The sequence below is a fragment of the Lactuca sativa genome, chromosome 7, assembly GCF_002870075.4.
Source record: "Lactuca sativa cultivar Salinas chromosome 7, Lsat_Salinas_v11, whole genome shotgun sequence".
In the NCBI taxonomy this organism is placed as follows: domain Eukaryota; kingdom Viridiplantae; phylum Streptophyta; class Magnoliopsida; order Asterales; family Asteraceae; genus Lactuca; species Lactuca sativa.
The window spans coordinates 107,019,100-107,033,130 of NC_056629.2; positions in this window are offsets into that span (position 1 = coordinate 107,019,100).

Consider the following 14,031-nt stretch of genomic DNA (forward strand, 5'->3'; position numbering starts at 1 on the left):
TAATATTTTCAAGACTTTAATTCATAATTTAATAAAATAGTTTAGATCTCTCATTCATGATATTTACCACTTAAAAACATAATCAATTTTGTTGAAGCATTTCTTCAAATATCTTGTGTGCACCAAACAAATTCACAGTTTAATAGAGCATTTTAGGATTCTTATTCACAGTTTAAAAAAATAGTTTAAGACTCTCTTGCATAGTATTCACTATTTAAAACAAATATCAATTCATTTATTCACAGTTAAAACTAACTTTAACATAATTGAACAATACTTGAAACATTAAAACATTACAATTCACAACTAAAAAACTTAATTCATATTATTTAAGAAAACACTAATATAATAACACACATTCTAAATTCAGTAAACAACATAACAACCATAAAACATAAAGTTTGAATAAAAATTAGATGCAAATATTATAACAGATAAGAAAATAAACATAGATTAACGACTTAGTAACAGAAAAAATGTGACTAACATTTAAAGTTTAATTTACAGTATATTAACATTTTAATACACTCATTCATAACTTAATTTACCATATTCATTATTTAAATTCTAAAAAACTTCAATGTAGCATTTAATCAAACACATTATGTGCATCTTGTTTCTTTGACTTTCCTTTCTAAACTCTACCACCTGAGAACATATCAGAGAGAAAGATAACAAGGAGATGAGGAGGTGGTGGTAGAAAAACATATCTAATATGGATCTGGAAAGATTTCACTGTTAATGGAACACATCATAGAAAAAATTAACTTCAAAAGTTCTGGAACAAAAAACGAGTTCAGATTAGCATCTATAGGTTGCTATGATGGTTGTGATTTTTGATTTGTAATGCTCTAGTGTTAACATTAACGATGGAAAACATATTAGATGTGTATTACACGACAGCTATGATGGATCCATGTAGGAACTTCTTCGAGCTTGCCGGAAACTCGCAGGTCTGGACAACGATGCAAGAAAATCATATATTTGGACCAGATCTAGACAGTGATGGTGGCAGAAAACATAGATCTGGACCAGAGCTCGCAGATCTAGATGACGGTGGTGGTGGAAATCGTAAATCTGGACTATAGAGCTTCAGATCTGAGATCATACATACCAGATCTAACATGAAACATTATGGTAGGAGGTAATAATGGAGGTATTCGACTATGCAGATGATCAGACGTGGAAGAGGGAGGCTCGTCGGGGGTGGTAGGGTCAACGTCAACGGTTGTGGTGATGGTGGTTTGCATCACAGGTGGTAAAAGGAGATAAGAGACATGGGTTTGTTCTTGGACAATATTGAAAGAAGAGAGTAATCTATTTTGTATTAGATCTAAGTTTATCACATGTAAGTTTAGATCTGTTGGAATAAAATATGAAATTAGGTTCAACTTTTGTATTATTTACAATAATGCTGTAACACCCAAAAATTTCAAACAAATTTAAACTTTTAAAAACATTTTAAACCGATAAGTCATTACATAGTTGGTTTTCAAAATACAGTTATCAGAGTATCCCAGTATCAAATCATAAAAGTCATAACAGCGAGAGGAGTGGTACAATCATGCCTTCGCCTTCCGGCGATCACCATAGGTACTTGAAACAACAACTAAAACTGTAAGTCTGGAAGCTATCCCCCAAAATACCAACCACATAACCATGCCATATAAACTTATAACCAAACAGCAAGCATAATGAGCCTTCAGTCTGACTGGACCGCCTCGCAGGCCTTCAGTCTATCTGGACCGCTCTCCGAGCCTTCGACACGTCTGGACCCCCTCGCGAGGCCTTCAGCCTATCCGTACCGCTCATCGGGCCTTTGGTCTGACTATCATACCCTCTTGGGTTTTGTAGTCTATTCGGACCGCCCTGGGTATGTTAGCCTTCAGCACAAAGCAGAACCGCCTCAACCCAACACCCAAATCAAACAACATGTGCATATACATTCATAGCTATCGTAATAACAGACAAACCGATCTAACAGATCAAATAGCATAGCAACGTCCTAAACCAGGACACTGACCTACCCAAATCATATCATAGCATAATCCTGTAACTAGGATATCGACCGAACCCGATCACTAAGCATAAGCATATCACCATCCTAACTAACAAGATGCGAAATAATGCACATATTATGTAATAATCCAAATAAAAATCCCTAAGGGCCGGCCTTGGTGCCTTAGACCCTGTTGATATAGTGAGGATAACTCACCTTGCAACTGACGTCTGAAAATAGAAAGCTCAACTCCCGGGTCACCAACACGAACTCCACCACCTATAGTTACCATGAAACCTTTTTTCCATAAATCTCTGAATTACCAGAATACCATTAGAAGTCAACTGGTCAACCCTTGGTCCAAGTCAAAGTCCAAAGTCAAAGTCAACAGTCCATGTTGACTCGACTCGTCGAGTCCTTCCTAAACTCAAGAAGTCGTGAAATCCTTGATTGGCTCGTCAAGTTCCCCTTTAACTCGCCTAGTTCATACGTGTCCAAGGATTGGGGGAAACCCTAGCCGACTCGCCGAGTTCAAGGCAATCTTCAACGGACTCGCCGAGTTGTTCATCAACTCGTCGAGCTCATGACCATCTTCAACGGGCTCGCCGAGTTGTTCATCCAACTCGTCGAGTCCTTGCAGACCTTTAACCATGCAGACGCTTCTTAAGCCATGGCAAGGTTCCAGATTACAGATCCATGCTTCTAAGGCATGTTTATCACGTAAAGTTGCAAACTTTACGCACATGCAAGGCTCTAAAGGCCCTAAATGACCAATCTAAGCTTCCAATGGAGCTTTACAACTTGGGAGAGTCTCATCCTTGCACAAGCTGGAAACTTTATGGACTAAGAAGCCCAAGGGAGATCAGTTCTGAAGTTACAACTTCAGATCTTAGCTTGCACACAAGAATAACTTCCAATCATACCATGAAAAGCCTAGGATTTGTCCAAAGAGGGGATCTAGAATGAGATGAGGTCAGGGTAACTATTTATACCTTCCAGAAGATGCCCAATAAGGTAGATTTCAGATCCTACAAGCTCCTTGCTTCTGAATACTTGCTCTCCAAGCTCCTTTCTCCACAAAATCTTCTTCCAAGCTCCAAATACACAAATGGAACACACACACTCGATTAGGGTTTGAGAAGTACAAGAAACAGTAAAGGGGAGGCTGGGGGAGGCCAATGATCCTTTAAATAGGATGCAAAACCCCGAGATTTAGGGTTTCATCTGCCAGCTCCTACTCGTCGAGTCCCTTCTTGGACTCGACGAGTAGGTCATTAAAATATGTGGACCAACCCGTTGCTACTCGACGAGTAGGGCAATCAACTCGTCGAGTAGCCCTTGAAATCAAGAAACTCACTGTCACACCCTCGAACTAGACGGCGGAAACGTCCGAGGGCTCGCGTGACTTTAATTGAATATCATCACAATGAATATACATGAATCATAACATAAACGTCACCATGCATCAATATATTACAACTGGAATTGTTCACATTAAATACATTGTTTTAAAATTACACATTCATAACATAAATTGTTCGAGTGCTTTTAACAACATAACATCCTAACATTACATCATATTACCCTTCCGCTTACCTGTTACCTGAGAATACAAGTTATTTTGGAAAAACGTCAACATATGAAATGTTGGTGAGTTCATAAGCAATGTTGTGATAAAATGATTTGTGTAGTTTGTAAAACCCATAAAATCCGATATTTTCTAAAAAGACTTTTGTTTATCAAAGTGTTAAGATCCATAAGTTGATGCATGAATGATTTCAAAAACATGTATATATGAAGGGTATTTTGTATTTTGGTTATAAACATTTCGAGCGAGTAGTATTGAATTCCTCGGAAAACCCGATGTTTTCTGATACTGGCAGGTATCCGTGATTACTGATTTTTGTATTGTCTTAACGAATGAATATTGATTACTCCACATTGTATATCATCCTAATTTCGTCTACTTTGATTTCTCATAAGCCTTACCGAACGAAGAGAAGAGGAACACTATGTCCTACTACTATCGTAAGTACCTAAGGCTGTCGGGAATGCGAAAGACACGATGGTCCAACTCGCATTTGATTACTTTGACCTTACTAGCCTTACTAATGGGCCGCTAGGGCCCAATAGCACATAAGAGCTATTGAAAGTCCTTTTACACGTAATTGGGTCATAGGAGGCCCAATAACACATAAGCGTTATCCCTTTGGGCCCAAAGATCATTTTGATGGACTTGCAAGATCCATCAAGCATGATTTGAAACTCCCAGCCCAAAGTTTGTAGATTTACTCATCGTAGTTATCGCGTATCTATTGAAGTGTTTGATTTAACGATTGTTGTTTTGTATTGATTCGAGACCGAATCAATTCGTTTATAACGATATTTGGAGTTGAATGTGGATTCGTTTTCCATTTTGTCGGTAGTCGTGGATTTTTTATTTTGACTTAATGAATTAATTTGTTTAAAAGTAGAAGTTTGACCTTTTCACTACCTTTCTTTTTATAAAGTAACAATTTTAGTCCTTTATTTAAAAGAATTTTCATTTTTAATCCTTAAAACATTTTCTTGACACTTTTGCATCATAAACATGTTAAAAAGACCGTTTTAACCCAAAATTTATTTTGTTAACAGATTCAGCCCTAACAGATTAGTATTTCTCAGTTAAAACCCCATTTTTCGCAACTTTTACAGTTTTGGCCCAAAATCCAAAAACTTTACATTTTTGGTCCTTTTTGATAGTGAAAAGCATTTTTGACCCTTGAAATAGTTTTATTACACTATTTGTCCCTAGTTTTCAAGAAAGTTTCATTTCAGCCCCTTAATTTGTCATTTTTCGCAATTTTAGGCTTATTGGGCCAAAAAGCCCAAAATTAGCCCATTAAGCTAAAAGTATACATTTCAAGTCCTTTGAAATTTTTATTATTCAGAAAAACCATTATGGAAAATGTTTTGACTCTTATGGCCCTTAAGAAGCCGTGAATTGACCATTATTAACCCTAGTTTTGTATATTTGACATTTTAGGCCCAAAAATGGATTTTTATGTTGAAATATGTTTATCATAATCTTATAGGTTATTATTCTTGACTTGTTTAGTGTAGAATAACTTAGATTATGTTTGTTTCTCTTCTCATATCATAGATCTCGAGATTCACCCCTTTTTAGTTACATATTTATCACAAAAACACATAAATATACACATACATGCATAAAAATCACACATAGCACACATACACATATAAATCTACACATTTTCTTGTATTCTCCCCCATAAAACACATGAAAAACTGAAAAGAGAGGGGGTATGAAGCTCATCTTTAGTTGTAGTTTCGGTTTTGAAGAGAGAAATGAAGAAAGTTTCGATCCTAGTAAGCTTTCTTGGATGATCTCGAATTTAGAGGCTTCTAAGATGCAAGATCACAAGATTGAATGGATTTAGAAGAGATTTTTGATGAAATGAAGTATCTAGATTATGGATCCAAGCAATATCTTACCTTAGATGATGAATTTTGTGGGTTAAATCTCCTTGAAAGCTTCCTTAATCTCGAAAACTTGGTGAAAAGTGGAGAGAGTTTCTTTGAGAGAGTTTTAAGTGAGATGTGTGTGTGTTTGTGTTGTGTTCGGCCGAGAGCAAAAGAGAGAGAAGAGAAGAGAGATCTTTGAGTTGACTTGCATGAAAACATGAGGTGGATGCATGGAAATCCTATGGATAAATGTGAGGTGGCATAGGAAAAGTCAACTCTCTTTCTTTTGTGGGTTGGGCCGAAAATGGAGAGGGGAAAAGAGAAAATTTGGGCCTTGTATGCTTAAGCCCATTTTATGGTTAAGTTAGATGATTGCTTGGCCCAAATAAATCAAAGTATAATTTTTATGACTCATTAGGGCTAATCTAATTTGGTTGTGACCCAATAAGGCCCATTAAAGTTAATCTAGTTTATTTTGGGCTCATAAGGCCCAAAAATATTAAATTTCATGTTTATGGGTCCAATTAGGGCCCATTTGAGAGTTCTAGGTTCAAGATAGTTAAATTGGAAGCTCATTGGTCCATTAGGTCCAATAAGGAAATCCTAGTATAGAATGGACTTAAACCAGAATTTCAAAGGTTTCCAATTCTTTGTTGACTATTTGTAGTGCTTGAATGAAGTATTTGATGAAGTTTTGTTGTTATTGAATAAGCATCGTACATGCTTTCATATTGTTGATTCATAATTGATATAAGTGTTGTAGTTACAAGGCATCAAAATTCCTAATTGTGACATCATCCCCTCGCTAAAGGGAATTTCGTTCTGGAATTCTTTTGAAAGCTAGATTTGAGAATGCGAGAATAGATGAGGGTACTTCTGCTTCATTTGATCTTTGCGTTCCCATGTGAATTCTGGTCCGTGTCTTGCGTTCCATCGAACTTTCACGATCGGAATGCGACTCTGCTTGGTACGCTTCACCTCCTTGTCCATGATTTCAACTGGTTCCTCGATGAACAGGAGATTCTCATTGATTTCAATTTCTTCTAATGGGATGAAGAGGGTCTCGTCGGATAAGCACTTCTTCAAGTTGGAAACGTGGAACACAGGGTGTACACTGCTGAGCTCAGCGGGTAGTTGTAGTCTATAAGCCACTGGACCGATTCGGGCAAGAATCTCGAAGGGTCCAATGTATCGAGGGTTCAGTTTGCCCTGCTTCCCAAAACGAATCACTCCTTTCCAAGGAGAGACTTTTAGTAGCACCCTATCTCCGACTTGAAACTCCAAGGGCTTTTGTCGTTTATCGACATAGCTCTTTTGTCTGTCTCGGGACGATTGCAGTCGGGCCTTGATCTGAATTATCTTCTTAGTCGTCTCGCGTATGATTTTCGGTCCCGTTAAGGCATTGTTTGGAGTCTCTCCTCCCGCTAGCTGGGTGTCTCCTACCTCACCCCAACACAACGGTGATCTACATTTACGCCCGTATAATGCTTCAAAAGAAGCAACTTTGATACTCGAGTGATAACTGTTGTTGTATGAGAACTCGATCAAAGGAAAGTGGGTATCCCACGATCTTCCAAAGTCTATTACACACGCACGAAGCATATCTTCTAGCGTTTGGATGGTTCGCTCGCTTTGGCCATCCGTTTGTGGGTGGTAGGCAGTGCTCATGTCAAGTTGTGTTCCCATAGCTTTCTGAAGCGATTGCCAAAAGTGGGATGTAAACCTACTATCTCTATCTGAGATGATAGATACAGGTACTCCGTGGAGTCTCACGATTTCCTTGATATAGATTCTCGTCAGGCGCTCCATCTTGTATGATTCTTTTATTGGTAGGAAATGAGCGGATTTCGTTAGTCTATCAACTATTACCCAGATCATGTCTAAACCATCCGTTGACTTGGGTAGTTTGGTCACAAAATCCATGGTAATCCTTTCCCATTTCCACTCTAGAATTACTGGTTGTTGTAGTAATCGGGAGGGCTTCTGATATTCCACCTTTACTTTAGTGCAAGTAAGGCATTTGCTAACGTAAGTGGCAATCTCTGCCTTCATATTAGGCCACCAATAATGTTGCTTAACATCCAAGTACATTTTGTCTGAACCTGGATGGATGGAGTATCGCGTCTTGTGAGCTTCGTTCATGACTACCTCTCTGAATCCCCCAAGTTTAGGGACCCATATGCGGTTCATGAAATAATATGTTCCGTCTTCCTTCATTTCCAAGTTCTTCTCCATTCCTCGCAGCGCTTCACTCGTTTTGTTTTCTGCCTTCATGGCATCTGACTGGGCTGTTTTGAATTGCGAGGTCAGGTGGGATTGGATGGTTATCGAGAGAGTTTTTACATGCTGATTTGAGTATTATTTTCGACTCAAGGCATCGGCTACCACGTTAGCCTTGCCTGGGTGGTACTTGATTTCTCACTCGTAGTCGTTTAGCAGTTCGACCAATCTTTGTTTCCTCATGTTTAGCTCTTTTTGATTCAAGATGTGTTGGAGACTCTTGTGGTCGGTGAAGATGGTACACTTAGTACCGTAAAGGTAGTGCCTCCAAATCTTCAGGGCGAAGACCACTGCTCCTAGCTCCAAATCGTGGGTCGTGTAATTCACTTCGTGCGTCTTTAGTTGCCGGGACGCGTAAGCTATCACCCTTCCACGCTGCATGAGTACACAGCCTAAACCCTGATTTGACGTATCGCAGTAGACTATAAAGTCTTCCGTTCCTTCGGGTAGTGATATCACCGGCGCACTGCAGAGTGCTTGCTTCAGAGATCGAAATGCGGCTTCCTGCTTGTCCGTCCATACGAAGGGTACGCCCTTTTGTGTAAGCATGGTAAGCGGTTTGGCCGTCTTAGAGAAGTTCTGGATGAATCCCCTGCAATAGCCTATGAGACCTAGAAATTGGCGAATTTTTGTGGGTGTCGTTGGAATTGCCCATCCTTCAATGGCTTGGATTTTAGAAGGATCCACATGAATTCCTTTCTGGCTAACAACATGTCCCAAAAAGTTCACGCTTTGGAGCCAAAATTCGCACTTGGAGAGTTTCGCGTATAACTTTTCAGTTCGCAGGGTTTCCAGGATTTGTCGGAGATATCGGCCGTGTTCTTCCTCGCTTCGAGAATAGACGAGGATATCGTCGATTAAAACGATGACGAAGTTATCAAGAAAAGGTCGGCATATTCGATTCATTAGGTCCATGAATGCGGCAACAACATTCGTTAGACCGAAGGGCATTACGACAATTTCATAATGTCAGTAACGAGTTTGGAAGGCGGTTTTTGGAATATCCTCCTCCCGGACCTTGAGTTGGTGGTATCCCAATCGCAGATCTATCTTTGAGAAGTGACGAGCTCCTTGGAGCTGGTCAAATAGGTCGTCGATTCGTGTAAGTGGATATCGGTTTTTGACAGTGAGCTTGTTAAGTTCTCTATAGTCGATACACATCCTGAAGGTACCATGTTTCTTCTTGACAAAGAGAACCGGAGCTCCCCAAGGTGAGAAACTGGGTCGGATAAATCCTTTATCCAAAAGCTCGCTGATTTGACTGGACAACTCTTGCATCTTCACGGGAGCCAATCTGTAGGGAGATTTGGCGATGGGGGTAGCTCCTGGTACAAGGTCAATTCGAAACTCGACTTGTCTTTATGGGGGTATCCCCGGAAGATCATCAGGGAAGACATCTGGGAACTCACAAGCTACTGGAATGTCTTGAATGTTGACCTCTTTCTTGGATTTGTCTACTATGTGGGCGAGGAACGTCAAGTCCTTCTTTCGTAGGTACTTTTGCGCTTTAATGCACGAGATAAGACGAAGGTTCATGTTGGGTTTGTCCCCGTAAATAACTAGGGTTTCGTGATTTGAGAGATGAAGGAGAATGGCCTTCTTGTGACACATAATTTCAGCATGGTGGGGGCTTAACCAATCCATGCCGATAATCACATCAAAACTCCTAATGGAAACAGACATTAAGTTTATTTGAAAGACGTGATGATTTAAGGCTAGGGTACATCCGATATAGATTTCCCTAGTGGATTCTGTCTTCCCATTAGCCGTTTCCCCCGTGAAGGTTTCATTAAGCTTCTGGGGTTGTTGTTTTAACAAGTGTTTGAATTTATTGCTCACAAAACTTCTTTCTGCTCCGGTATCAAATAGGATGCATGCATAAGTGTGGTTTAGGAGAAACGTACCGGTAACAACAGCGGGATCCTGGACCGCTTCTCCCTGACCCATAGCTAGCACCCTTCATGTTCCTGCGTTCCCAGGGTTGTTGGTGTTGCGGTAGTTCCGACGGATATGCCCTGTCTTTCCACATCCATAGCAAGTGGGGCTTGATCCTGTGGTATTGGCGTTGTTGTTGGTGTTGTTGTTGTTTTTGTTGTTGCGGTTGCTGTTTTTGTTGTTGTTTCCTTGTGGTTGATTTTGGGAAGGATAGGTTCTGCAATACCTTGCCGTGTGACCCTTCCGATTGCAACTGGTGCAATGCATTTCTCTACATTCTCCATTATGGTGGAGACCGCATTTTTTACACTTTGGAAGAGTTCCTGAATACTGCCTAGGAGCACTTGGATTAGCTGAGGCTAGAGCATGTGGTGTGAAGGGTACTTGAGTGGTCGCAACATTGACCGTCATTGTTTGTTGCTTCTTTGCTGATTCCGAGCCTTGTTGCCCTTTTCTCTTGTTGTTCTTTCCTTTCTTGTTGTCATTCTCTTTCTTGCCTTCAATTTCCGCTGGCTTCTCGCCCTTTTTGTTGTTGGGGTCGTACAGTTTCTTGGCCAACCTCTTGGCACTGTCGAAGGTTTCAGGTTTTGCAGCGATTACATTTCCTTGAATTGGGGATGTCTATCCCCAAATGAATCGTTTGATTTTCTTCCCTTCAGACCTAATCATGCCAGGGCACAATAATGACAGCTTACTAAACTTTGATATGTATGCATCTATATCAGAGTTTTGGATGGTGAGATCCCACAACTCTTGCTCCATCTTCTGGATTTCGCCATGAGGGCAGTACTCATCAATCAACATTTCTTTCAGCTCCGTCCATGGCATAGAGTTGGATACAGGGAGAGTCATGGCTTCTATATGTCCATTCCACCAGGTGAGGGCCTGGTTGACGAACGTGCACGCGGAAAACTCCACTTTCACGTCCTCGGGGCATTCACACATTTCAAACACTGATTCCACCTTCTCAATCCACCTTTTCAGGGCTATCACTCCACCCGTGCCATTAAAGGTTCGCGGCTTGGCATTGGTGAAATATTTGTAGGAGCATGTTTTGGTAGGTCCTTGATTGATTCCGTTGTTCGAACTTCCAACCCCTTGTCCATTGACTCCTCCATTGTTCCCTTGGTGAATCTGTGCCATTGTTGCGGTGACCGCAGCAGACACAACTGCTTGGAATGCAGCTGAGTCAACTTCTGGTGGGGTTGGCCCAGGGTTACCGCGAGTTGGCCGTTGAGGCATCTTTCTGTCATGGAACAGAAAGATGTTGAGTGCCTATGGTTTTGTGAGATTGTGATCCTATAAACTAGGTGTGTGGCACGAACTTAAGCAATTTCACAAATTAGCATACAATCATGGATATATAACACATAGCAGATTACAACATCACAATAGAACACATAAAACTTTTCATTAATACTATCCGCATTTTTGATACATGAAAATTTTGCTGAAAAGAGCATACATAAGTGGTGCAAATTCGGCAGCATAACGACTCTATGAGTAGTGTAATCACTTAAACATAGAGTTGATGATACATAACATAGATCACATAAGCCTAATACTAAGGATAGATATGGCTAGTCCTAATCATGGAGGGGTGCGCCAGGGGGTGGTGATGAGGAAGTGGACGCTCCCTGAAGACGAGCCACTTGTCGTTCCGCATCTCGGAGGCGAGCCTCCCGCCTCTCCTGCCTCATGTGGAACTCTCGGATAACCTCTCGCGTTTCCATCTCTGCACGCTCGACCCTAGTCCGCATCTGGTGCATCTGATCGACGGTGCTCTGAGCTAGGTCGCCAGTGTTCCGCAATCGTCTCACCATGAATGGAAGAGCACGATCGACCGGTCCTCCTTCCCTCAGGTCGTAGAACTCGCGTGACATGCCGAACGGGGGTCGTTGTCCCTGCTATCTGCTCCAACTCCAAAGGTCGATACCCCAGGGGGGTGTAGGACCAGTGGGGCCTACCCGATAAGCGGGCACCCTAACCGGATAAGGGGGGTTGATGACTTCAGACTTTGCGTCCGAATCATGATCTTCGACTCCGCTGGGTTCCTCCTCGAGACCTCCTTTGGCTTCCTCCTCTTCCTGGTCCACCTCTGGCTCCAAGGTCCGCCTTCGGCTTCCGCCTCAGGTTCCCCTTTGGATTCCTCCTCGGGGTCTTCCTCGGGTTCCTCTTCAGACTCTTCCAACCATCTGTTATTCCCCTGATTATGGAAATAAGGATCTCCGGGGTGATAGAAACCAGCCATGCTGTCTAGGGGGGGGGGTGTATAAACATGCTAGTATTATTCCTAAGATGTTTTAATTATTGTATAGATTGAGTTGATTTTCTCCTTTTGGTGATAAAAGGGTATGTTTTTATGTCTTCCTACCATCGCGATTTCCTCGGGACACGTGATAGTTGTACCTTGGAGGAAATGTAGTTGATCAGGCTACATCCTCTCCTTGATACAACCATGAACGGTCCCGGCTTACCCGAGATGATAGCATTATCTTGTTTGGTTTGGTATTATATTATGTTTCCTAATTCACACAGGCAAAGATGTTTTATAGTTGTGTTTTTATTTGTTTTGTTTTGTTCAGAGTTGTGTTAGTCCCTCTTTGGTTTATAGTTGCATATCAATGTGTGGTTAGATATGCTAGTTCACTATAAACAGTGCTCTGATACGATCCTGTGACAACCCAAAAATTTCCGTTAGTTTTAACGTCGAAATTAAGTATATCAAAAATTAGCCAAATTTATCCCAAAAATATTTTTGACCGGATTTAAACCCGTTGGAATATTTTAAATAATATTCGTCAAGCGAACCGAAAATAAGGGGGTCTAATTTTAAAAATTGTCGTGTTTAACGGTAGTCGTGAAAAAACCCCGTTCGCGGTTGGTGTCGGGTGGACCCCCAACCAGGCCATGAACTCCACCCTATATAAGGGATGAGTGGCTTTCCCCATGAACTTTTTCTCACTCTAAGAACTTTCTCTCTCTACAAGTGGGTCTAGCCAAGAAACACCTCATTCAAGCTCCAAATCCGTAAGTAATCATTCCTAGCTTCTTGTTTTGCTTTGTATTCATGCAAATTAGAGATTTAATCACCCAAATACCCCCAAAAAATAGAGTTTACGGTTGGGGAAAGCCTCCCAAAACCGTAAACTCCCATAAAGGGGTTTTAAGGCCCCAAAATCCCACCAAAACCCTTCTAATGCTTGTCTATGACTTGGAATCTTGCATGCATGAAATTAGAAACCCAAAATCGTGCCTTTAAGGGGGTAAACATTAGTTTACGGTCCATGAACATTCATGAACCGTAAACACCCAACAAAGGGGTTTTGATGCCCAAAAACCCTTCCAAACCACTTATGGAGCTTAGTTATGACTTAGGGGCTTACATGAAAGGACTTAGAACACCAAAATCTTAACATATGGGGAGTAAAAATGAGTTTACGGTCCAAGGACATTCTTGGACCGTAAACCCATCTTCAAAGACCATAAACACCTTTTTGGGTGATAAATTACCCCTCAAACACCTCCAAAAGCTTTCATGAGTGCCTAGAACCTTGTATTCCTTCATGTGATGCACCAAAACGTGCCCAAATGTGCAACACTTGAGTATACGGTTTGGGAAGGTCTCCCAAAACCGTAAACACCTTTCCAAGGTGTTTAAGTGCCTTTAACACCTTCTTATGCTCATATAAGTGACTAGAACCTTGCCTACATAGCCTAGAACCACCAAAGCACAAAAGAAATGGACAAACATGAGTTTACGACCATAAACTCATGTGTTTACGGCCGTAAACTCCCAAGGGAGTGGTCCAAGGACCGTAAACTCCATAAAGTGTCCTTTTTGAACCCCAATCACTTCCTTAGCCCTTGATTCGACTCTATCATGATTCTATGAGTGAGATAAGACCTTTAAACATCCCATGATACCACTACCATGAGTTTACAGCCGTAAACTCATGGGGGAAGTGGTCTTGAAACCGTAAACACCCATAAGGACCATCATTTGAAGAGTAAACTCCAATGTGAGTCCATACACACCTTGTATGCAACCCTTGGTACTCCTAACACTCGTAGCAAAGTGTTTTCATGTAGCAAGACATCTTTACTTGCTTAATTAGTTATTAAATGACTAATTGGATACTTAAATTTATCATTACATGTTAAATAGGATTCGCGTGTGTGGTCAAGTCCTCACTTGACACTTAGCATCCTATACCGTCCATTCATCCGAAACGCCAACGTCAGGTGACTTCATACCCCTGAATTAACCTTTTAAATGTTTTTACATACTTTTATGGCGGGGGGAATACAAGTTAAAACATGCTAGTTATCATATCAATCATATGTGATTA